The 27973-nt window shown below is 33.5% G+C and overlaps 2 long non-coding RNA genes across 2 annotated transcripts; both read right to left on the bottom strand.

Annotated features, from left to right (window-relative positions):
* Positions 1-8728: 8728 nt before the first annotated feature.
* LOC127705738 (uncharacterized) lies at positions 8729-16537 on the bottom strand. The gene is made up of 3 exons (XR_007983970.1): positions 16363-16537; positions 15197-15390; positions 8729-8759 (listed from the first exon to the last, which is right to left on the bottom strand). It is a non-coding gene; the product is annotated as an uncharacterized LOC127705738 (long non-coding RNA).
* A 3736-nt stretch (positions 16538-20273) lies between these two features.
* On the bottom strand, positions 20274-25924 carry LOC127705734 (uncharacterized). The gene is made up of 3 exons (XR_007983965.1): positions 25758-25924; positions 24419-24453; positions 20274-20502 (listed from the first exon to the last, which is right to left on the bottom strand). It is a non-coding gene; the product is annotated as an uncharacterized LOC127705734 (long non-coding RNA).
* Between the last annotated feature and the right edge of the window lie 2049 nt (positions 25925-27973).

Consider the following 27973-nt stretch of genomic DNA (forward strand, 5'->3'; position numbering starts at 1 on the left):
CCACTTATGAAAATTTCTGGATCCGCCACTGCAGATAACACATTTTGTTCATTCTGGTTTCATCCAATTGTGGACATTGGACCTAAACTATTTGTTCTACTTTCTGTGTTATCTTCACATATTGAGTTGAATATCTCTTTTAGTATAACTTATTGATGATTGAATAGTACCTGTCTTCATTTTCCTTGAGCTTTATGCCCGATGCTAGACTTTACATTATTCTCTAACCATCTATACCTTTTTTTCTTTTCTATTGCTTTTGAATGACGTTTATGTACATGTATTTTATTGACTATTTTAAGCAACATCGCGAAATAGGCTCAAAATTTGAATGTATTAAATCTACAACGAAATAATATCGTCAAACATCAAAAACAACACAAAAAAAAATAAAATAAAATACATGATAATTTATGTTGAGAAATGCAGTAAATTTTGAATGTTATTCATGCATATAACGCAGCATAGCAGTAGTGTAGTCATTCGAATTTCTTTGCAGGTATTAATGTATTATTTAGACATACATTTTCGAGCGATGGTTTCTTTGTTGATTGCATTGTTGGCAAATTGATAAACCTGAGAGTGAAAGCAGAAAAAGATGGTAATTTAACTTATTTTAATTCTAATGTTCAATGACTTATCCGCCGTCTTATTGAAAACATCCTATATTTCATGAAAATTTCGATTCAAACATCACCTTGTCGTTGGTATGTTGTCAAATTGAACTCACTCTTGTTCCAAATGTAGAAAACCATACAAAATTTGAACAGACTATAGCTCGCGGTTTCATATTTCAATGTTCAGTGCAGCACTCAAATTTAAACTTTACAAAATTATGAACATGTATAGTTAGCTTCAAATTGAGGCGACCATAATGGTAAAATACGTGATAAAAAAGATAACTTGACTTTAACCAAAACTGAAACTGGATCAGTGAACCATTCAGTCACAGTAAAACCATCCCTTGTTTGTCAAATATATCATAAAACATATAATGAATATGTTTAGTAAGTTCGAAGTCGATATCACCACAATTCCTCGGTAAATTACCTTCAACCAAATCAATAATTTGATACTCGACGGAAGGACAACCCTCAGATAACACATCGCAAGTCGTGCAAATTTAAAAGTTCATGGACAATTTATTATTTAGCATTGACCATATCATTAAAAAATGAAAACAAAACGTTATATTTTTTAAATTGCATGCTTCCGAAGTGCTTTTCTGGATTTACCTTCATCAGGAACGCTTAAAGCCGAATATTTGAAAGCCAATGATGTATATAAGATCCGAAACAGTTGAAGAGCTGTATTATCAAAAAGGACATAAAAAAGTAGCCAAATCCATTTAAGGTCAACTTTGCCTGAGGCAGTTGAAACGTCTTTTGAATTCCAAATTTTAACAGAGGAGATTATTTCTCTGAGTAAATGCTTCACACAATATTATTCTATTTGACTAACTGTAAAGTTTTAAGCACATCAATCTAGAAAGATTCTTAAAAATTTCTATTATTTAAAGTGACATGGCAACTGTTTAAAATACTTTTCAGCTACATACATCTTATTTTAGATTTCAAGCAATATGTTCACTGTAAGGGACATTATCAAGTTTCTGGATTTCTATATCTTTTACATATTTGTTACGCTTAGAGGACGTGTTTAACAATTGAAATCGGCGCTCCTATAGGAAACTACTGTGCTCCGAAACTTACCGACTTGTTTCTTAATTATTATTAGGCATATTCATGAAGAAGCTGACATTGTCCTTTAAGTTTACGTTATTCTATAAAGATGATATCCTTAATTTATTAAGTTTGGTGACTGCATCTTCCCAAATGAATTAAGGATTAGGAATATCACAGTTACTATCATATCTGCTTCATATCTTGACTTACATCTACAAATTGACAAGTTAGTCTATGGAAGATATCTACAAATTGACGAGTTTGTCTGTTGAGAACAACACTTTACGACAAAAGTTAAGATTTGAAATTTTCTTATTGAGAACTTTCCATTTTTGTGTAGTATTCCTGCATCTCCTGCATTTACGGTATAAATCTTGCAGTTAATACAATATTCCTAGTTTATATACGCCCGTTTACGGGACGTATAATAGTATACGTTTGTCCGTCTGTCCGTCTGTCCGTCTGTCCGTCGTCAACATGTCAAAAATGCTTTCACCAATTTGCATGAAACTTTGGTGAATTGTTTATACTTATTGACGTGAGCTCCCTTTCGTTTTTTATAAAATTTAGATTTTACGTTTCCGAATTATGGGGTTTTATTCATTAAAAAATGGGGATTTTCCAGTTTTCGGACAATAAGTCAAGAATACTTTCACCAACTTGCAAGAAATTGTGGTGAATTGTTTATATCTATTGACATGAGCTCCCTTTCGATTTTTATAAATTTTAGATTTTACGTTCCCGAGTTACACGGTTTTATTCATAAAAAAGGGGGGATTTTCCAGTTTTCGGACAAAAACTCAAAAATGCTTTCAGTAATTCTTATGAAACTTTGGTGAATTGTTTGTATGTATTGATGTAAGCTCCCTTTAGAATTTTATAAATTTTACATTTTACATTTCTGAGTTATGGGGTTTTATTCATTGAACAAAGGTGTGATTTTCCAGTTTTCGGACTCAAAAATGCTGTCACCAATTCTCATGAAACTTTGGTGAATTGTTTATATCTATTGATGTAAGCTCCCTTTTTATTTTCATAAATTTCTAATATGACATTGAGAATTAATTGAACTTTATTTGTTTATAGTCTGACAACAGATTTACTAAGTATTGCACAACAGCAAGAAATCTTTAATTGAATACAAATTCAATTCATATAACCAATTTCAAGTTCTTTGACTACATTTATTCAGAAACCTATTATATGTCAAAATTTAATTACAATCCAAATTCAGACCTGAATCAAGCTTGAATATTGTGTCCATTTTTGCTCCAACTGTTCAGGGTTCGACCTCTGCGGGCGTATCTAGCTGCGCTCAGCGAAGCAGTTTATTGCCTATCCTATCATAATTTCCTTGAAAGAGGAGTACTGCTTCGTGCATTGTTTGTCGCGGAAGTAATTGTATCATTGGTTCTTAATGTTAAATTTGTTTCCATAATTTGGTTGACATTGGTGTAGCTAGGCAATTTTTAAGTGTACGCCTGAACCTCGGCAAAGGAGGAGTAATTACACGAGACAGCAAAGGGTGGGGTAAGTAAAATCTGTTTTAAAATCTGGATCCCATTCCCACGGAGGAATATGCTGTGTTCATTTGGAATCTAATGCTCATTGGTTTTAGAAAAAAATTTCCGAGCAAAATGTTACTACAAAATGTGTTTAAAATGGGATGTGGGGTAAAACAATTTATCGACAAAAAAATCAAAACTTCAGAGATATTCTTTTTTTAAAGGAAGTCTCCATTTCAATATTGTCATTCTTTTAATTATTTTGACTTCATCGATTTTTCTCTCCTTTTTATTCGTAATTTTTGTTAACGGTCACATGAAATAGTTTTCATAGATGGTCAGGCGTAATATAAAAAATGCAAACCACATATCGTATCTCAGCAGATGATGAATTGCTTTAAAAAATAGGAAACTGGGTAAAATTCACAGTAGATGCAGACTTTACTGTGCTTATATTGCTGTGTGTTTGTTTAATTTTGGTTTAATTGTATGTTTCAGAGTTTAGCGTTGCGTCCATTTCGCTGAACTAGTATACATTGTGGTTTAGGGGCCAGCTGTAGCCCACCTCCGGGTGCGGAATTTTCTCGCTGCGTTGAAGACCGATTGGTGGCCTTGGGCTGTTTTCTGCTCTTTGATCGGGTTGTTGTCTCTTTTAAACACATTCCCCGTTTCCATTCTATATTCTTTTTGACAGAAAAGGAACAACTATATAATATGATACCATTTGATTAACAAGTAAATTTTGTCACTTTTATCTTCAATTTAAAGGCTCATGTGCTTTTAACCGGTTCTTTAAATTTATTTACATTAAAAAGAATGTTTTCAAAAATTCTTGTGTACGCCCGGGCGTTTTGACGTAAACGGAGCTACGCGCCTGGTTGATCGTTATGAAATATTTGTATCTGCGATGACATTGGTTATGTTCCACTTGTCGTAAAACAATATTTTCCCTTATTAGTTCACCGTTCCCAAAGGTCCAAGTGAGTTTTTCTCATCACTTGGCATCCGTCGTCGGTAAACAACTACAAAGGTCTTCTCGTTTTAAACTGTTAGACCAAACAGAATTTGACAACAATCATAATTGGGGTATCTATTTCAAAAATGTGTCTGATGAAACCGGTTGCCAACCAACATGACCGACATGGCTAAAAATAGAACAATGTAGTAAAATAAATGATTTGTCTATTGTCGTGAAAACTGTTATAAATGAAGAAAATCTAACGGGACAGAAATTTGCGACTTCTTATAGTTGTAAATGCCCTTAAGTGATTATATTCACCAATTTAGCTCATTATCTTGAAATCTATAACAAATAGAGAGAAATTTTAAAAGCAAAAAATGATCAGCAAGACAAGTTCTACAAATAAGTTAAATGGCAGAAATCGTAAGTCGACTCCTTATTCGGGTTCTTTATTGACAATATTATATACTTATTTACTGGCTCTGGGGATAATAGCAAATTTATTGTCCCCCGAGGCACCAACTATTTCACAACACGAAGCGGAGGGAAATAGTTGCTGTCAAGGGGGACAATAAACTTGCTATTGTCCGAATATTCAGTAATTAAGTGTTTTATTATACAGAAAAAAAAACTAGTATATATTTGGAGACAATGTATAGTTAGTTATTATCTTTGTACGGTAATGTGACGGAGTGTTTTTAAATAAAGCATAATGTACATTGTACATTGTACTGTTACTCTTACATCTGTTCCAAATGAAATATTTTGGGTAACCCGTCATTTTTGTCTCGCCTTGACGGAGTCAAAAAGCGAGACATAGGTATGCTGTTTCCGGCGGCGACGGCGACGGCGGCGGCGGCGTCAACAATGTATTAGTTTTTGATTAGGTCTAGTTCATGGTGAACCACTAGTGGTAGGTCAATGATATTTGGTATGCAGTTGTATTAGCATTTGCACATCTCATTACCATGGAGATTATTTGACCCCGCCCCCTCAGTCAAGGTCTATTGACTTTGAAACTTTTCATAGTTTACATGTATTAGTTTGTGATTACTAGTAGGTCAATTTATGGGGAACCACTAGTGGTAGGTCAATGATATTTGGTATGCAGTTGTATAAGCATTGGCATATCTCATTTCCATGGAGATTATTTGGCTCCGCCCCCTTAGTCATGCATGGTCTATAGACTTTGAAAATTTTGCTAAGTTAACATGTATTAGTTTGTGATTAGGTCAGTTCAAGGGGAACCATTTGTGGTAGGCCAATGTTAATTGGTGTTCAATTGTAAAAGCATTAGCACATCTCATTTCCATGGAGAATATTTGGCCGCCCCCTCAGTCATGGTCTATTTACTTTGAAACTTTTGCTTAGTTTACATGTATTAGTTTGTGATTAGATCAGTTTAAGATGAACTGCTAATGTTAAGTCAATGATATTTGGTATACAAATTATTGGCATTTGCAAGTATCGTTTCAATGGAGATTATATAGCCCCACCCCTGATCATGGTTCATTGACTTTGAAACTTTTACATAGTTTACAAGTTAATGTTTGTGTTTAGGTTTGTTTAAAGGGAACGACTTATAATAATTCAATGGTATTTGGTATGCAGTTGTATTAGCATTGGCACATCTCATTCCATGGAGATTGTTTAGCCATGTACCTTCAGTCATGGTTCATCGACTTTGAGTATTTGCATAACTTACATGTTAAATTATTGCTATTTTAATTTCAACATTTGCATTATCAAAATTACAAAAAGGCGAGACATATCTCTGTGATAACAGTTTATTTAATTTGAATTGCACAACCTAAAATTCCGCAAAACTATGAACTGTATTAACGTCATAATAATTTGACTGCGCAAATAGCACAGCTGCAATAAAAATCATTCGGAAGTTTTGGGAGACGAGTCAATTCACACGATACAGAAAGTACGGGAACATTTCTCGTAAAAAGACTTTCAACCGGTAAATAGTTTTTGAAACTATTTACCAGTTAATAGTCTTTTTCAGACAATTTCGTAAAACTGGTATATTTATTCGTCTATAATCTATTGTACGATGATTTATCGCTGGATATGACTCACCAATGCACTTACACAAGAGTATCACGACGCTTGTCATGAGTGGAGTATAAACAACTGACCGGTATGAGTTTATCCTTGGTATTTAATGATGTTCATTTGCTAAATCTTCAGTTTAATGTGTAAGGCTGTGTTATTGTTGTACTTGTGTTTTCGTAACATTTTCTTTTTAGCTATGATGTTGTATGTTTTTATATTACTAATGTACCCTTGTTATCGTTATCCTCTCTCTCTCTCTCTCTCTCTCTCTCTCTCTCTCTCTCTCTCTCTCTCTCTCTCGATCGATCGATCGATCGATCGATCGATCGACCTCTCTCGACCTTCATTTCACACATGCATTTCATTGCCTTGATACAGCCACTTAAATAAGTCATCTTCACTTGCACGTTATGGTGGTTACAAGTAATGGTTAAGGTTTTTTGTCAAGGATTCGAAAATATATGTTTGGAGGAATATGTTTTTTATGTCTTTGAAAGTCTCAAAAATCCATACGTACATTGTAAATAAAACTAATTGGATAAGAAAAGTAGAAAAAAAATGGTCGGGATGACAATATCCTCACATATGAATGACAACTTTCGCATTTAAATTCAAATCAAGACAACTATAAGATTCGGAAAGAAAGATTTTTTGTTACTAAAAAAACATGTCTCGTTCAGATGGTCCTCGATTGTTTTATTGAGGCACCTTTACTGACAGTATGAAAAATGCATTTTGAAAGATCGAGTTATTGTAACTCGTATATAGTTAGCAGCATTGGTTGCAAGATAAAACTAATACACGTACAATAACTGTCAAAGATATGTAATTAAAACGTCCTGCCTACGAAATATTTGAGATCAGAGAATTTCCTTTGTTTCTTCATATTGATTAATTGTATATTGTGGACGTACATTTTTGCTGTTACGTATCTTATTTTTCGAATTTCAGAGTGTTCAAATAGATTAGTAGAGTGGGAAAGTGTGTATCATCGCCATCTGTTATTGCAGAGAAGGATTGACAACAAATACTACAACTCCACCAAAATAACAGAAGAGTTAACTGATGCAATACAGCATAACGATTCGTTGCTCTTTCGACATATCCTTGCATATTGGAATTTCTTTAATAACGACATACATGTTTTGAAACGAATACTAGATGTTTCAATCACAAAGCAGTGTGCGTGTTGTGCAAAAGCTGTTGCCTGGAAAATAACGAGATTGTTTTTGAAAGAAGTGCCAATGACTGATTGTTGTGATATTTGGCCTGGGTTCAGATGTACATGCAAGAATGGGAATGCTCGACATGATGAAGACTCTTTTAACTTTTGTTCTCCTGATGTTGTAATTATTGTTGAAGTAAGTGAAAATGAAAATCAATACATGCAAGCAAACTCTTTCCATGGTATACCAATTAGATATGAAAAGCAAATTGGTAACTCACGAGAAGGGAAACTGATAACGGAGAAAATTACAAGTTCGCAAAACGAAGATCCTGAATGGGTATCTAAAGAAACTGGTATAGATGGTTCTAGGGCAAAATACTATTTTGCACAACATAGGAAGCTCAGCGTTATCTCAAAACACTGGACACTTTTAATTTGCAAAACACTCATTTGCAAATCCGCCGCCGCCTCTCCTTAGAGCTACAGTGTCGTGTATATAACCAAAATGTGCGGAATTACATGGGATTCAATAAATTCATTGCTTTTCTGCTGTTATTATTATATCTATTTTGTAATTTGATTTAAAAAAACATGGGATTTTCAATATCCCATGGGATAGGGCAAATCCCATGGGATTGACCATTATCCCATGGGATTTTGGTTAAATCCCATAGGATTTTTTTGGGTCCCATGGGATAATTGTAGTCCCATGGGATATTTGTTGTCCCATGGGACAAAAAAAATCCCATGGGACTATAATTATCCCATGGGATTTTTAATATCCCATGGGACAAAATAAAATCCTATGATTCAAATTATAAATATACAGTAAATAAATGTGTATGTTACAATGAATTCTGTTTGGTAGTAAATTGTTAAGATGAATCTTTTTAGTTGAATATCTTTTTTTTCCTTGGAAATGTTAATGCAATTATATTGTTCTATAACTGTTCAAAACTAAACTTTTAAACAACAAAGCAGATAATGTAAGTATCAATATATGTTTATTTATGAATTCTAGAATACTTTTTTGAAACACAATTTTTTCCCATTGAAATCAATGAAAACTATTAATAGGCTTAACATACTAGTAGCTTTTTACATAAATCTAATTTTTTTTCAGGATATCCCTCCACCCAAAAAATTAATAGTTTCTTATCATCCAGCATTGTGTGATTGTAATGTATAGTCCACTTTTTTGCCATTCAGCACAGAACATTGTCATTATTGTGGTTTTAATATCTTTAGATATTTAATAGAACTTCAATTCATTGGCTGAGTGATGAAAATAATAACTGATCTGACTTTTGTCTTTGAATTTATTTTGGTCTTGTTTCTGTGTTTTCTTTTATTCTCAGTGATGAATTTCAATCCTTCTGAAAAAGAATCAATAAAATCCGAAGTTATGGATAATAAAAAATTGTTTGCATACATGTAGCAAGAACATATGATTTTCAATAAAAATAGCTATGCGGTATGGATTTTACTGATTGTTGAAGGTTGTCCAGTGTCATCAGTTGCTAACCTCCTACATCCTTTGGTCTCTGATGGAAAGTTGTCAAATTAGCAATATACCACATCTTCCTATTCTAATTAAGGAATGACTGTAATATTTTTTCTGTCTATAAAGAAATAACATAAAATTTGGTGCACACTGAATAACCCTCGTAGCATTTTTTATGTTTTTTCGAATAGACAGAAAAAATATTACAGTCATTTCTTATAATTTAATTCTAAATTCCATTTCAAACCGACCGAGTAAACCATGAAAAAACGTTGATGACGTCACGGTCACATGACAAAATTATGTCTATGAGCTGATAAACAAAACAACGTCAGCCAATTAGAAGACGTGTTACATCCAAAATTAAATTATTATTATATAACAATCAATTTATGTATTCTTCTTTATAACATTTGGGTATTTTCCCCAGTTATATATATATAGATCAATGTTAAAACTTTAGGCAATTACAATAAAATTCCATTTTTCACAAGAATTTGCAATAAATTATACAGAAAGCCAACAATAGAAACAGCACTTCTTTAAGCTTCTGAAGTTCTGAAAGAGTTCCACTTGTGTTTTATTTCAATTAGAAAATACATTGAACTCTTTGGACATGTTGGAAATTATAACATTGATACAAAAAATTATATTGGTTTTTTTTTCTTATTTTTGTGTTGTTCGGTTGCTGTCTCATTTTTATATATGGTTATACATATATCCTAAATGTTCTTTTTTATATACTTAATCATTAATACACAATGTAGTAAAAATGGGATATTTTTTATTTTGATAATCTCAAAACATTATTATTCTATCAAATAACTTATTTCCAAGTTCACAAAACACCAATGTGTCAGATATTAATTTTAAGACATGTATAAACATGATCAACAAGCAGTTGAAACAAGGAATTATTTGGATCTGGAATAATTTTGAATTCTGGAAAATTGATGAGTAATTTATGACGAAAACTAACCCAACTAAATAGGGTTAGCCATGCACACATGGCTAAGGGGGTTAGTTAGTTCATACTGAAATGATAGTGAAATTAAAATTAACCTTAGCCATGTGCGCATGGCTAACCCTATTTAGTTGGGTTAGTTTTCATCATACATTTCTAATCAATTTTCCATAAGTCATAATTATTCCAGATTCAAATAATTCCTTGTTTTGACAGGATGTCATGCAAAAATCTCACTAATATTAAACTTTCACAAAAACTCCATACTCAGCGAGTACTATTAAAGTTCTTAGTACAGGACAAATTCCTAGTACAGGACACAATGCCTGGCAAACACTAGCATGTGTCAATGTCTAGTCAATCATGTAATCAGGCTAAAAATCTTAGTTTGGCACTGAATTTAAAAATTCACCACATAATGAACATGTGTATGAAATTCAACTTCATGGTAAGCTATGTACCTTAACCTAAAACTTTAACCTAAGAATGTACTATAATTTCACATTATGACATTTCTATGTTCAGTGATTCATAAAATCAGGGTAAAAACAGTAAATGTGGTGTTTAATGTATACACAAGAGTGCACATGCTGAAATGTTGCGCCTTCTTTACTAATCATTGATATCATGTTGATAGTCCTAAATATAAAGCTTTACTACAACTATCACATAAACTCAACATGATCCAAGAAAATGAATTCAAGGTCATATAAACCTGACAAGAAATATATGTACACCTTACAATCATTCAAATTACTAAATACAGTTGAACTACCGGTATTGCTTATAGTTTCTAAGAAGCAGACTTAACCAAGAAAACTAAACATTGACCAATGAACCATGGAAATGAGGTGAAGATCAGATGAACCATGCCAGGCAGACATGTACAGCTTACAATCCTTCCATACAACACATATAGTTGACCTATTGCTTATAGATTAAGAAAAACAGACCAAAACACAAAACTTAACACTGAGCAATGAACCGTGAAAATAAGGTCAAGGTCAAATTAAACCTGCAGGACTGGCATTTACATCATAAAATGTTTCCATACACCAAATATAGTTGACCTATTGCATTTTTAGTATTAGAAAAAAAGACCAAAACTCAAAAATTTAACTTTGACTACTGAACCATGAAAATGAGGTCATGGTCAGATGACACCTGCCAGCTAGACATGTACACCTTACAATCATTCCATACACCAAATATAGTAGACCTATTGCATACAGTATAAGAAAAAACAGACCAAAACACAAAAACTTAACTATAACCAATAAACCATGAAAATGAGGTCAAGGTCAGATGACACCTGCCAGTTGGTCATGTACACCTTACAGTCCTTCCATACACCGAATATACTAGACCTATTGCTTATGGTATCTGAGATATGGACTTGACCACCAAAACTTAACCTTAAATATAAAAAAGAAGATGTGGTATGATTGCCAATGAGACAACAACTCTCGGACTCCACAAGAGACCAAATGACACAGAAATTAACAACTATAGGTCACCGTATGGCCTTCAACAATGAGCAAAGCCCATACTGCACAGTCAGCTATAAAAGGCCCCGAAATGACAATGTAAAACAATTCAAACGAAAAAACTAATGGCTTATTTATGTACAAAAAACAAACGACAACCACTGATTTACAGGCTCCTGACTTGGGACAGGCACATACATACAGAATGTGGCAGGGTTAAACATGTTAGCGGGATCCAAACCCTCCCCCTAACCTGGGACAGTGGTGTAACAGTACAACATAAGAACGAACAATAATAAAATGCTCCGCTTGGGCGCAGCTTGATACGACTGCAGAGGTCGAACCCTGAACAGTTGGGGCAAGTATGGACACAACATTCAAGCTTGATACAGCTCTGAATTTGGATTGTGATTAAATATTTGACACAGAATGAATGTGGTCTAAGAACTTAAAAAATTTTAATTTACCTATTCAAACCATATCATTATTATTTGCTTTTATATATAAATCAGAAATAACCAATTTAAAATGGAAAATTTTAAAGAAAAAAAAAAGGAAAAAAAATCCCCCCCTCCCAAATTTTTTGAACCCCCTTATGATTCATCACCCCAAAACTCAATAACAGCCTTCCCTTTGTGGTATGGTACCTTGCAGTACAATTTCAGAGAGATTCATACACTTGAACACAAGTTATTGTCTGGAAACTAGAAAAATGCTTGTTTTTTTGGTCCCTTTTTGGCCCCAAATTCCTAAACGTTTAGGGCAATTACCCCCAAACTCAAACCCAGCTTTCCCTTCGTGATATGGAACCTTGTCGTCCAATTTCATAAAAATCCATACACTTACACACAAATGATTGTCCTGAAACTAGAAAAATGCTTGTTTTTTGCCCCTTTTTTGCCCCTAATTCCTAAAATTTTGAGGCAATTACCCCCAAAATCAATCCCAGCCTTCCCTAAGTTTTATGGTACCTTACAGTACAATTTCAGAGAGATCCATACACTTGAACACAAGTTATTGTCTGGAAACTAGAAAAATGCTTATTTTTGGCCCCTTTTTCCTAAACGTATTGAAACCTCAATTCCAGCTTTCTCTTTGTGATATGGAACCTTGTAGTACAATTTCAGAAAGATCCATACACTTACACTTAAGTTATTGTCATGAAACTAGAAAAATGCTTGTTTTTTGCCCCTTTTTTGGCCCCTAATTCCTAAAATTTTGAGGCAATTACCCCCCAAAATCAATCCCAGCATTCCCTTCGTGATATGGAACCTTTTGGTACAATGTCAGAGAGATCCATACACTAACACACAAGTTATGTCTGGAAGTTACAAAAATCCTTATTTTTGGCCCCTAATTCCTTAACTGTTGGTACCATAACCCCCAAAATCAATCCCAACCTTTCTTTTGCGGTATTGAACCTTATGGTAAAATTTCATAGGGATCCATTCACTTAAACTAAAGTTAGAGTGCGAAAACCAATGTGTCTTCGGACGACGACGATGCCAAACGTCATACCAATATACGACCGCAAAATTTTTATTGTGGTCGTATAAAAATCAGTTGAAAGAGGCTTAACTCATCAGATGGATAAAAATACAAATACTACAAATACAAGTGGACGTGGCCGGGTACTTGTACATCCGAACAACAAAAAGACACTAAGTACAGATCTGAGAGTACTCGCAGTTACTGACAGCTAGTACAAAGCCACTAACAACTAATAAAAAAAATCATGCATCTAAGACTAAGTTCTTGTTCACTGATCTATGAAATGAGGTCTAGGTCAAGTGAAAACTCTCTGACGAGCATGAGGACCTTGCAAGGTACGCACATACCAAATATAGTTATCCTATTACTCATAATATGAGAGAAATTAACATTACACAAAATCTGAACTTTTTTTTCAAGTAGTCACTGAACCATGAAAATGAGGTCAAGGACAATGGACATGTTTCAGACAGAATTCGTATCATGAGGCATCTATATACAAAGTATGAAGCATCCAGGTCTTCCACCTTCTAAAATATAAAGCTTTTTGGAAGTTAGCTAACGCCCACGGGGGGGTCTCAACATGGGATTTTGGGTACAGTTGTGCAGCTGGAATTTAAAAAACACCCCCCATTCATATATTGAATAATTGTGAAATCCCTACCTATACATATATTTCACAGCGAAATCATAACCCATTAAGTGAAGATCGTTGCACAACGAACTGAAAAATTATGACCCATTGATATATTTCCTCGGTAAAATTGCACCCCATTGATATATTTGATGCATCAAAAAAGGGACCCTTCCAGCGGCACATATATATATACCTTAATATAGGAAGAGCCCCCCCCCCCCAACCGTGCTAACCCCACCTGCTGTAGCCGCCACCGGATCACTATCCCTATGTCGAGCTTTCTGCGACAAAAGTTGCAGGCTCGACAAAAATACATGAACATTTTAAAGTACTAAATTTTGAGTATATACATGTAAAACCACAAGTTACTAACTGAAGTTCAAGGTGAACTGTAACCAACTGGAGGCTCTAAAGAGCCTGTGTCGCTCACCTTGGTTTATGTGCATATTAAACAAAGGACACAGATGGATTCATGACAAAATTGTGTTTTGGTGATGATGTGTTTGTAGATCTTACTTTACTGACCATTCTTGCTCCTTACTATTTTCTCTATCTTTAATGAACTTTTATGAAAATTGTAAAAAATTGACTATAAAGGGCAATAACTCCTTAAGGGGTCAATTGACAATTTTGGTCATGTTGACTTATTTGTAGATCTAACTTTGCTGTACATTATTGCTGTTTACAGATTATCAGACTATCTATAATAATATTCAAGATAATAACCAAAAGCTGCAAAATTTTCTTAAAATTACCAATTCAGGGGCAGCAACCCAACAACGTGTTGCCTGATTGGTCTGAAAATTTCAGGTCAGATAGATCTTGACCTAATGAACAATTTTATCCTCATCAGATTTGCTCTAAATGCTTTGGTTTCAGAGATATGAGCCAAAAAATGGATTTTACCCTAGGCCGGCCTATGTACTATTTTTTTAGCCATGTCAGCCATCTTGGTTCGCGGGCGGGGTCATCGGACACATTTTTTAAACTAAATACCCTAATGATGATTGTGGACAAGTTTGGTTAAATTTGTCTTAGAAGTTTCAGAGGAGAAGATTTTTGTAAAAGATTACAAAAATTTACGAAAAATGGTTAAAAATTGACTATAAAGAGCAATAACTCCTTAAGGGGTCAACTGACCATTTTGGTCAAGTTGACTTATTTGTAGATCTTACTTTGCTGAACATTATTGCTGTTTACAGTTTTACAGTTTATCTCTATCTATTATAATATTCAAGATAATAACCAAAAACGGCAAAATTTCCTTAAAATTACCAATTCAGGGGCAGCAACCCAACGACGGGTTGTCTGATTCATCTGAAAATTTCAGGGCAGATAGATCTTGACCTGATAAACAATTTAACCCCATGTCAGATTTACTCTAAATGCTTTGGTTTCAGAGATATAAGCCAAAATCTATATTTTACCCCTATGTTCTATTTTTAGCCATGGCGGCCATCTTGGTTAGTTGGCCGGGTCACCGGACACATTTTTTAAACTAGATACCCTAATAATGATTGTGGCCAAGTTTGGTCAAATTTGGCCCAGTAGTTTCAGAGGAGAAGATTTTTGTAAAAGTAAACGAAGACGGACGACGACGACGGACGCCAAGTGATGAGAAAAGCTCACTTGGCCCTTTGGGCCAGGTGAGCTAAAAACTTTAAGTGAATACAATTTAGAGAAAGACAGATGGATGCACAAACACTATCATAACAGAGCATAAAACTTACCAAACAAGATGTTTTACATTTATCCTTCAGAAGCAGGAAAACTGAAGTGTTTCTTTTCTTTCTCTGCCCTCCATGATATAAACTTCAAATTCATTCATGCAAAATATGAAAATCTGCAAAAGTAGGACCTTGTACCGCAGCTTATCCACATTTTGACTTTTGAACTGCATTGTTCTTTTCATCTTGCTGGCAACCTAAACATAAAAAAAAATGATAAACACATAATTCTAGATTAGCTTTGTGTATTTATTTTTGTTGGTACAAACAATTTTTTCCAACTTTAAACTAAATCTGCCTCTGCTTTAAAAAACAACTGAAAACCATGTATTTATCTTAATTGAAAACAATTTCTTGAGTTTTTCTCATTTGTATCACCCTGTTATTATATATAAATTTTATTTTTGTCCCTTTTTAAAAATAGGAATGGTTTAAATTCCTCAATAATCATGATAATTCTAGTCAGTCAATTAAAAATGTATGAATAAATTATTTAACCTGTATACTATTAATATCAATATATTTCATTTTTGATAAAAACTAGGCTCTGTGTTGAAGACCATACCTTGACCTATAATGGTTTACTTTTATAAATTGTGTGACTTGGATGGAGAGTTGTCTCATTGGCACTCATACCACATCTTCCTATATCTACAAACAGATTCTATGGGCGAGCAGACATTATACCATGGAGGTGGTTTTAAAAAAAGCATACGACTTAGATGTACCATAAGCATGGAAAAACAATTCAGCAGTCAGTTTCACAAAAAAACTTACAAATAATATTGATAGTAATTAAGTCATGTACAATACAGTATACTTACGATAAATTGTAAGTTTTTTTTTTGTAAAACCGACTCAAGAATACTTATAATCAATCTTAGTCGTAAGTATTAAGTATTATTCATCTTTTGGATAATTTGTTGGTTTATTTTATGAATATACAGGTAGCAGATCCAGAACTTTTCATAAGGGAGGGCCGGCTCCAGTCATGCTTCAGTGATCCCTATATAATCAACAAGAACACAGCATGCCGGTGCCTGTGACTGTGTTCAAAGTGGTGGGTTTTCACCCTCGTTGTATTGCGGAATAACGATTTAGGCAAATTGAGAAAAACATCATGTCTGTGGTTGATAATAGTGTGTGTGCATTAATTTAATTTTCTATACCTTCTTATTTAATATTTTTCCAATTTTGAGTACTGACGGCAAGTGTTGTAACCAATGTCTTGAGACCAATGTGCTATTTACAAGTGCGATCGAGAAATGCAGGGGAAAGAAACTTATCAATTATGTTTATTCTTAAGACAAAACTGAGCCGCCGTAAAAATGAACCGTGTCGAGGAGGTTACGCACAAGGATAATAGTTACGCTGAACGGTGCCCACTGGTCACCTGAACAGAAACGGTTAAAATTGAGTCTATACGCGACAAAAAATAGTACATGATTTCCGGTTTAAAGTGAAAGTACGTTACTAAGGGGATACTCAGTGCAGCATACTCAGTTTATAATTGCTGTTATACAATACGGATATGAGCTTAATGCAAAGTTCTGGAATCACCATATTTCAAAGGATACTGTTGAGAGAGGTACAAAAAGTAAAAAATAATACACAAATAATCAATAATCATAATGATTCACTCAAAACAAACAATTGAAAATGCATAGAAGATTCATCTGTAACTCTATTAACGAGTGATATGGCTTATTTTTCAGAAAAAAAAATAACCTAATGGCCTATATTGCACTCTCATGAAATATAACTAAAAAGATGGTATGCCTCGAACTCGGGTACCTTTAAACTGCCATTGGTTACCTCTGGTCACCCTATACAGAAAATAATAGTGCATACAGTTACACTGGTCATTTGATACAAAATGCATAGTAACTTTATTAACCTTACTTCCTTTGCAGATAAATTTACAGTGGTTCTTCTAATTAATTGACACAAATACAGATATTGAATGGCCCTTAAACAGATATTGAATTTCTATACATCTTGTCACCTTTTACATAATTAATTGTGGTGACCTCTGGTCACCCAACACATGTATTGAATTGCAATAAACATTATAAGATATTGAATTTGGTTACCTCTTGTCAACCCGGCAAGCCTTCACAGATATTGAATTTTGTTGCACCTTGTCACCTTTTACAAAATTAATTGTGGTGACCTCTGGTCACCCTACACATATATTCTATTTTTTATCTTTAGACACTGTGCATAACTATTGAATTTATTTAACTTTAATAACCCTACTTAGATGTTTAATTTGGTAATATATGGACACCCTACCAAGATGTTGTATATGGTTAACCCTAATCACTCTACAATGATGTTGAATATGGTTACCTCTGGGCACCCTACAAAGATATTGAATATGGTGACCTCTGGTCACCCTACCAAAATTTTGAATTAAGGTTCTTTCTGGTCACCCTACACATATATTGAATAAGGTTACCTCTAGTCATCTTACAAAGATATTGCATATGGTTACCTCTGGTCACCCTTCACATATACTGAATATGGAAACCTCTGGTCACCCAACACAGATGTTTGAATTAGTTATAAACTTGCCATCCTACACAGATAATGATCACGGTTATATCTGGACATCTTTCAAATACTTTTAATTGAGTTATGTTCGGTTTCAAAACCTATATACTGGCTTTAACTACCTCTTGTTACCCTAAATATGTCTTGATTTTGGTAATCTCTGGTCACCCTACTAAGACAAATACAATCAAAACCAAGGAGTAAACAGATATACCAAAAGAAATTTACAACAACATTAAAAAAGTAAGGAACAACAGGAATCTTCTTAATCATGTCTTGAACGCTCCCATCGTGTGAGTTCTTTCTTAAGTCCGGTAATAATGAAAATGTACTGATGACTGTGCAAGAGTTTTAATATGATTAATCATACATAAATTACTAAAATATTGAATTTGGTGACCTCTGGTCACCCTATACATATATGAACTTTAAATACCTCAAGTTACCCTACACAAATACTGAATTGGGTTACCTCTGGTCACCCTTCACATATTTTGAATGTGGTTACCTCTTATCTTACACAGATAGAAAATTTGATTACCTCTAGTCACCGTGCATAAATATTTAATTTGGTTACCTATAGTTAGCCTACTTAAATATTTAATTTTGTAAACTTCGGTCATAAATTGAACGTGGTAACCTCTGATCAACGTACACAAATATTGAAAAAGGTAACCTCTGGTAAACAATTACAGATATTGAAAATGGTTACCTCTGGTCAACCTACAATAAATTGGCTTATATTACCTATGGTTACAATTCATAAATAATGAATTTGGTAAGCATCGGTTATCCCGGTTCACACTTTTGCGCTACTTTTATGATTAATATAGCAACTTCTGGTCGCTGTACACATACATTGAATTATATTGCCATTGTCAACACACACATATATATATAGCAATTGCCTTTTTTGAATGTGGTAACCTCGGGTCGCCATACACAGATATAAAGTTATTTATCTTTAGACACCATACTTAAATATTGAATGTAGATACCTTTATTAAACCTACTAGTAAGCTGTTTATTTTGGTAATCTCTGGTCACACTGCCAAGATGATGAATGTGGTTACCTCTGGTCACCCTCCAAAGATATTGAATATGGTTACCTCTGGTCACCCTACAAAGATATTGAATAGGGTGACCTCTGGTCACCCAACCAAAACTTTGAATATGGTTACCTCTGGTCACCCTACACAGATATTGAATAAGGTTACCTCTGGTCACCCAACCAAAACTTTGAATATGGTTACCTCTGGTCACCCTACACATATATTGAATAAGGTTACTTCTGGTCACCCAACCAAAACTTTAAATATGGTTACCTCTGGTCACCCTCCAAAGATATTGAATATGGTTACCTCTGGTCACCCTACAAAGATATTGAATAGGGTGACCTCTGGTCACCCAACCAAAACTTTGAATATGGTTACCTCTGGTCACCCTACACAGATATTGAATAAGGTTACCTCTGGTCACCCAACCAAAACTTTGAATATGGTTACCTCTGGTCACCCTACACAGATATTGAATAAGGTTACCTCTGGTCACCCAACCAAAACTTTGAATATGGTTACCTCTGGTCACCCTACACATATATTGAATAATGTTACTTCTGGTCACCCAACCAAAACTTTAAATATGGTTACCTCTGGTCACCCTACACAAATATTGAATAAGGTTACCTCTGGTCACTTTACAAAGATATTGCATATGGTTATCTTTGGTCACCTAAAAAGATATTATATGTGGTAACCTCTGGTCTCCCTACACATATATTGACTATGGTTACCTCTGGTCACCCTACACATATTTTGAACATGGTAACCTCTGGTCACCTTACCAAAACTTTGAATATGGTTACCTCTGCTCACCTAACAAAGATATTGGATATGGTTTTTTTTGTCATCTAAAAAGATATTGATTGTGGTTACTTCTGGTCACCCTACAAAATATTGAGTATGGTTAGCTCTTGTTACTCTACACAGATATTGAAAATGGTAACCTCTGGTCAACCTACAATAAATTGGCTGATGTTACCTATGGTTACAATTCATAAATAATGTATTTGGTTAGCATCTGTTATCCCGGTTCACACTTTTGCGCTACTTTTATAATTAATATAGCAACTTCTGGTCGCTGTACACATACATTGAATTATGTTGCCATTGTCAACACACACATATATATATATAGCAATTGCCTTTTTTGAATGTGGTAACCTCGGGTCGCCATACACAGATATTGAATAGGGTGACCTCTGGTACACTACAATAAAGATTAATTATCTGAAAAAAAAAGAAAATGATAAGGTCAGATCTTTTCAATCAGTATGATACAAAGGAAACCATCAACAAAACTAAATATCACAAAGGTGAAGACATACAAGTTTGATCAAGATAACACATAACATAAAGTACCATGACAATGGGTAGTTTTATTTGTCTGAAAATGCTTTACCTAATGAACCTTTTCACCAATGTCAGATTTAATTTTATTTTAGATACCCTAAGGATGATTAAGCTTACGTTTGGTTGGAATTGGTTCAGTAGTTTCAGAGGAGAGTTCAAGATCTTTGAAAACGTTTAACCTTTATTACATAAATTAAACCATTAGTACTGTTACCTGATCATTCAACTCCTCCTCAATTTTTAAGCTCATTAAATCCGATACGTAAAGAACATTCCCATACACCGTACCAAACTTTTCGTCAGCATTTCCTTTCCATGAATCCCATATAGTTTCCAAAAATGCTTTAAATAAATAATCATTTTTAACAATCAAAGTAATACAAATAATAATACCTGAAACAAATGACATCAATTAAGTTTCTTTTAAATTTTGGAATTCTACGAAAACAGAAGTGCAATCTTGTTTAGCACAGAAGATCACAATATTTGGGTAGGGTGACCAGAAGTAGCCGCAGTCAATATTATATAAACAATAGGTGCCATATTATTTAAGTCTATAACCGTTTAAATTGCAAAGAGGTAATAAAGGTTTACAAGTTACAGAATGACATGAGGTAATTAATATCAACATATGTGTAGGGTTAGCAGAGTAAGTCAGAAACTATGTAGGGTGACCAGAGGTCAACCAAAGTCACTATCAGTGAAGGGCGACAAGATGTAACCAGTCAATATATTTGTAAGGTAAGCGAATGTTAACTAAGACAATATGCGTAGGGTGACCAGATTTAATCAAAGAATATATATCTGTTTAAATGTCGCAGAGCTAGCCAAAGTTCATAACTTTGTCACCTGACTAAAGTTAACTAAAATCAATATATGTGTAAGATGACCACAGGTTACAAAAGTCAATTACTATGTAAGGTGACCAAATGTAGAGAAAGTCAATAAATGGGAAGGGGTGACCAGAGGGCACCAGTCCATAAATCTGTAGGGGACAAATGTAACCCAAATCTGTATATGTGTGAACTGCCTACAAGTTAACAAGTTTGATAATTGTGCGGGGGTAACTCAGGTCAATAACTTAGTAGGAAAAGAGGTTATAAAGTCATTTTATGTGAAGGGTGACCAGAGGCAACCTAAGTCAATATGAGTAGGGTGACCAGAGATAACCGAAGTTAATATCTGTGTTAGGTGACCAGAGGTAACCAAAGTTAATATATGTGAAAGGTGACCAGAGGGCACCAGTCAATAAATCTCTATGGCGACCAGATGTAATCTTTAATCAAAATCTATATCTATGTAAACTGCCGACAGCAAACGAAAGACAATATATGTCACGTGTATGGCGTTAGGAAGTAACCAGTTTCAATATATATGAAGGGTGACCAAAGGTAACCATTGTTTAATCTGGAAGATATGATTTTAGTATGCACACAATTACTGCACAGAGTTTGGTAATTTTAATTTTCCAACGAAAGAAAGAGGTAGGGCCAATATGCCGAGGATTTTTTTTCACAGAAGGGCCAATTTCAAAAAGTGCCGACAGAATAAAATTTACTATAAAAACAAAAAATAAAAATGCTTTTTGATCAATATCTCGATTTACATATAGTATGATATGTGTGATCAATAGTTAATTTAACCCTAAAAAATGATGAAAATCCAATATCCGGATTTTCGGGTGTTTTTATGTGGAAAAAACAGGGAATCCCCCAAGAAGGACATTTCAAACCAAAAAAAAGTTATGCTTTTTATGACTGTTGTTATTCATACTACTTTTTACTTCAAAAATGAAATTGGTTTAGTGTGTCCTTATTACATAAAAAACAACTTTTTAAAGAAAAAATTGTAACATCGATAAATTGTACCGATATACCTTCTAAATAAGAGTCATAATGATCAGAATCGCCGTAGCTCCACCATTAGAGCACAGAACTACTAATAAATGATGAATTTGAAGAAAGGGTTCGAACCTCGCTCAGAACTTTTGCATTTTTTTGTGTTGTTATATTAAATTTTAAAGTTTCTATCATATTTTTTCGGATGTTTGCTTGACTCATAGAGTCATTCTGGTTCATTTTGACTATTCAGTTAGTTTACTAGTATATAATTTTACGTGTATCAAAGAAAAATAATGTATCGCTTATTGTGTGCAATCCTATGACTGTCCATACTCTTGAATTACTTTCTATTCATGTGTTTACATTATTACGTATATCCAAGGGACAACTGCCGTCAAATTGATGTAGGTGCCTGTACATAACCAATAACACGAGAATTAATTCTATAGAAATTAAGCCTACATGTTGCGGGTGTAATATACACATAACTTAAAATAAGGCCATTGTATACAAGTTTCATAACAACAAAAAACAATTCGTCGAAACCTTTTTTGAACATGGTATTATATGTAACAAATGCAGTCAACAACAATTTTGTCGCCAAATCACAAACTGTAAAGATACTAGTACTGAAATTTTTACCACCTTCTATACACGGGTACCTAACTCATCAGAAAAATAAAACAACATAACAGAACAAATCAATTACACTACAAATCGCGATTGTAGGTAAAACATCAAGAAGCTGTTGCATCTTTATCACAACGAAGGGCCGATTTGTTAAAATTACAGAAAAGGCAATAAAACATGAAGTAGTAACACAGGGTGATCTATGACCAACTGATGTAAGATGTTCTCCGGTTTTAATTTTATATACATGTACATGTATTTTCTTGTCTTATCTTATAGACGATAAAACCTTAAAAGACCAGGACAAATACAGATATACATATTCAGAATGAGAAAATCACGATTTGAATTAGTTCGATATTATTTGGCTCCTTGACAATTTACATGGTATGGCACCTCGCATAAAGGATGTTAATAATAAAATAAAATCAATATTAAAAAAACAATAGTCTTGGCCTTGTTTTTGTAGGAATACCTGTTCAAGGTATGAAAATAAATAATGTGACGTATTTTCTTGTACTATAATTAGCATCTATCGGGCTATTTAAAACATTATTTACCTATCTTATCGAATGAAACAAATCTCCGGCAAATTGGCCCTCCCTCTTTATTTTTTTGGATTCCTAGCAGTTTTATGTTATGGTTTACGTCTACTTTGAAATTTAATTGTAATTTTATTTATTTCATATCGGTTCAGAATAAGATTCTCTTATTGGATAAAAAGGGGTAATATGACATTCATTATTTTTCAGTAATAAATTCCATCCTTCATTAACAGAACAAAACGGACCAGAAAACTGGTCGTTAACGAACTTTTACATGAGAATGACAGGTGGGCGTGGTTTCCGTCTGATAATGACCGTTGAGGCGTGGTTTCTCTGTAAATGACCGTTGGGGCGTGGTTTCTCTGTTAATGACCAATGGGGCGTGGTTTCTCTGTTTAGAGAGATTTATCCATTTTTAAAACATGTTCCTTTCTTTAATATTATATTTAATTTGTTGAATTGTTTATTATTTGTTTTTGTTAATAATAAAATTAAAGAGAACTTGATTAAGTATTTATATACTGAAAAATTGCACTAAAATGAATGGGAGTATTCCTACAACTGGTCTTCACTCTCTGCCATACAAATCGTACGTCAACTACTCGAGTTCGCTTTAGGCATTTTGAATTAATGAAAATTTTCAAAACATAGTTCCTCAATGAAATAAACATAATAGTTCTTCAAAAAAAACTGGTCATTATCGTGATACATGGACTGCCCGTAGGACAGTAATATTGACTATGACAGCGATAATGACCTCGCCTTCGCGTCATTATCGCTACCTTAGTCAATACCACTGTCCTGTGAGCGGTCCAACTATTATATAAATATTAAATCCTGAATTAAAAGGATTAAGTCGATTAGAATGTGACCTTACTCTTAATACTGTTCAATGGCATTTTAATATAATTACACCAACTATATATAGCTAACAACATTACAAATGTCTACATTCATAAATACATATAAATATGTTACTGGTTGAGTTGACAAATAAAACTGTAAGATCAGCATAACATCAGAAGAAACCTTCTCAAGCTCAAGAGATAAATCATTGAAAAATATTATTAAAAGTAAATGTCATAATATGGAACCTTCTGGTACTCTTGATCAAACCTCTAAAGTAGGTAAATCCCTAACTTTGTATTGTGTAACTTTTGTCTTCCGTTTGTAAGGTGGCACTAGATCAATAGCATTTCCTTTCTTCTTGAAGATAAATATAGAATTGATTTAAAAACTAACCTTTACTTCTTTCTTTTATGACAGCTAACATTATCCTTAAAAAATATTAAAATACAGTTCATCCATTGCTTAAGCTATCTTAACATTATCAATATCATCAACAACATGTATAAGATTAGGCCGTGTTCACATTGACTTAAACTCGGTGTTGTGTTAGTGTAACTCACACGTTCCCATTGATAAAACTTAATGTTTACATGAAGATTTAATCAAGACTCATCTATCATCTTTGCCGAACACATAGTTCATTTGAAAAGGTCTTCCTGAATCGATCAGACGTACACACTGACAGAAATATTTGCCACTGGTCTTTATACTCAAACAGCGATTCACTTATAAATGCATTACTGAAAAAGGGGGAGGTTAATTGTTTGTTTGTGTAGTATCTGAGACTCGTTAAAATACTATTAGAAATAATAAAAAAAACATTCTCCCCTCCCTTTGACAAATACTCCTTGGATAAAAAAAAAATAGCACTTGAAACAAACAGAAGAGATAGAAATGTAGTGATCCTTAACATAGCAATTCTTTTTCTTCGTCTGTAAGCACGCTAATGGCAATCCTACGTTTTTAATGCGTAATCGAGACATCTTTAAACTACTGCAAATCATCCAAAATGACTTTCTTAAAGGAGCAACCACTTTACTTCAAAAAAAAGGGAGAGGGGTTCTGAGTTCTCGCGCGAAAGTTTATAATTAGTTTTTTTTCGATGGTACCAATTTGTATAATATTTAACATGTTTAACACTATAATGTATGGGAAAACGTTTGATTCAGAATATTTGTTCATTCTATAATTGTCTGAATGTCTCAATTTTTTTTTTAAATCTAATTGTGGAAAAATCCACCCGCCCCCCCCCCCCCTTTTTTTAAAGTCAAGTGGTCGTTTATTAACTGTAGAAAAGTTGTTCGAAAATTTGAATTCGGTTCTACGTAATGAACATTTAAATGACATATAGTTTACGAGTGTGAACAAATCTTATGTACATGTAACTAAACAAGGTGTATAGATCTGAACAAATTTAATGTGAAACTAGCGTACATTACATTAAACCAAATGTAAACATGTTTACTGTACACGACGTTTGGTGTGAACACGGCCTTAGTGAATTATTTATTTTGTGAATTTTTTTTATATCTACTTCTACTTAGAGTCTTAGGGTGAATATATCCTTCTAGTCTGTGATTCGAACATTTAAAAAAAACGTGTCATCACAAATGACAAATCATGCAAAATGGATGAAACAATTATTTTGCTTTGAATGACTTAATTAAACTTAATATGCTTAAGTTTGTGTTATTCATTGTATTCAATTGCTCGGTATGTTAATTTTACTTACAGATAATACAGACGGTGACAGGCTCTATGGTGTATTGCTAAATAGAAAGATGAATTGTCTATTTTAAGCTTTCTATTTTTAGACATGTGTTAGAACTACAATATTACTACACACAAGAGCACTATTTATAGGGTGACCAGTGGGCACCGTTCAGCGTAACTATTATCCTTGTGCGGAGGTTACTGACACGTAATAGGGCAGAGACATATTTACACATATGTGTATATATGTCTCTTTAATAGGGTCATCCCTCGAGAACATTAACTAGTACATTGATAGTTTACTATGCAGTCATGCAGTATCCTTCTTTTTCTGTGTTCTTTATTTTTTTTTTTTTTGCTATATTTCTACAAACTTTCATTTTTTGCTCATTACTCTCTTTCCTCATATTTTAGCATTTCATTATTCTTTAATCTTTATTGTTTGCCCGTTATTCTCTATTCTGTTAACCCTCATCCATACCCTGTTATGTAGACTTAAGCTTTCGGTAGTTTATTTTATCCTATTTCTGTCTAAATACATTATTTATCACAAAACAAAAACTTGCTAAATATTTTTTTATGAAGTCCTCACCAGTTGCGGACCCAACAAATGTCATAAGGAGGCACTAACTGTCATGCATAAAGAGGGGGCCCGCTTCAGTGATTCTCTAAATAATCAACCAATTTTTTTCCAAAATAGGGGCAGGCCCCCATGCCCTCACCTTAATCCACCTCTAAACCCTTCCCACTTCGTATCCTTGCATTCAGATTCAAGATCTCTCTGACTAAAGCAAGTAAGTAAGTCACATTTGCTTATATCAGGTTTTTGAATTGAACTGGCGGATAGTTGTTTCATTACCAATCGCACCACATCTCCTTATTTGTATATATACGAAAGCTTTATTCATATTTTTTGGTGTATTGATGAATGTGTTAAGATGAAGCAATTGTAATACATTTTAAAATACAGCACAAGAGATGCAGATTATATAAAACCAATCTCACTATACAAATCCTTGATAAAACTTATAAGTCGAAGACATACTGACAAACGCCATGGCAAAAACTTAAAAACGACCAAATGACGTACAACAGTCTATAAAACTTGACTATAGCATTTAAAACACATAAGAAGCACCCAGACAGCCAAACAGAAATTAAAAGAATAAATAATTTGTAAAGATTTTCAACTAGGCCTACAGCTATATTTTCTTATCGTGTAACAGTAGGCTAAACATAGGTTCTGGTATTATGTGATAAGTCATTTTTTCATGCAGACCCAGTTTTATTGATACCTTGAACTTAAAGTGATTTTATGCATATCAGCCCAGATTATGTGTGTAATTTTATTGAACAATTCAACAATACACGTTCTAAACAGGTTAAATTCAATTTAAAAATTTACAAATTCAGATCTACTGGCATTCAACACCCAATTACTTACTTGCTGTATATTGCTAACTTTGATTGTATATTGTCAATCCCTCCACATCGTGAATACGCCATGCGAGGTGTTGGATAAGTTTGATACAGGGTGGCGGCTTCGAAGCGTAGAAAAAAATCCAGGTAAATGAAAGTGTAAAATTTTATTGTTGAAATTTTAAGTACTAAATTCCTAAATTTGTACTTTACTCCGTTCTACGGGTAACATGGTTGTTTGATATGAAAATAGGATAAAAAGCATCCGGGAAAATTAATTATCACGTTATAAGTATTCGTAAATGGATATGAAAAAACTTAACAAGGAATAAGTATTGGTAAACGGACAGAAAGTCGCAGGACAAAGGTTTAAATTAATTATTTTACAATTGTTTAAATATATGAGAGAAAGTTCTTGACGAATTGATTTTATTTATAGATAAATGTATTTAGTTGAGGAAATGGTTAATTCGCCTTCAAATAGTTTTTTTTATCAATAACTTATAAACGGAGATATTTTTGACAGCATGACTTCAGTTAATTACCAAACCACTTTGGCAGATTGTTTTCTTAACAATCATTGTTCATATTAATATTCAAAAATAAATTTTGTTTACAAGTCCGTTTACTTTTAAAAATGTTTCAGAAAATACTGAAACGTTTTTAAAATTAAGTTTATTCAAAGAAAAAAATATCCCAAAACTGAATCGTGACTTTTTACTTGTTACTTTTTGTTGTACGTTCTAAGTGTCAATCCTAGCAAACACAAATTTGGAAATAAAATCGATTACAATGTAATTTTATAGAAGGAAAAAG

This window comes from Mytilus californianus, unplaced genomic scaffold (assembly GCF_021869535.1).
Source record: "Mytilus californianus isolate M0D057914Y unplaced genomic scaffold, xbMytCali1.0.p SCAF_6, whole genome shotgun sequence".
Lineage (NCBI taxonomy): Eukaryota > Metazoa > Mollusca > Bivalvia > Mytilida > Mytilidae > Mytilus > Mytilus californianus.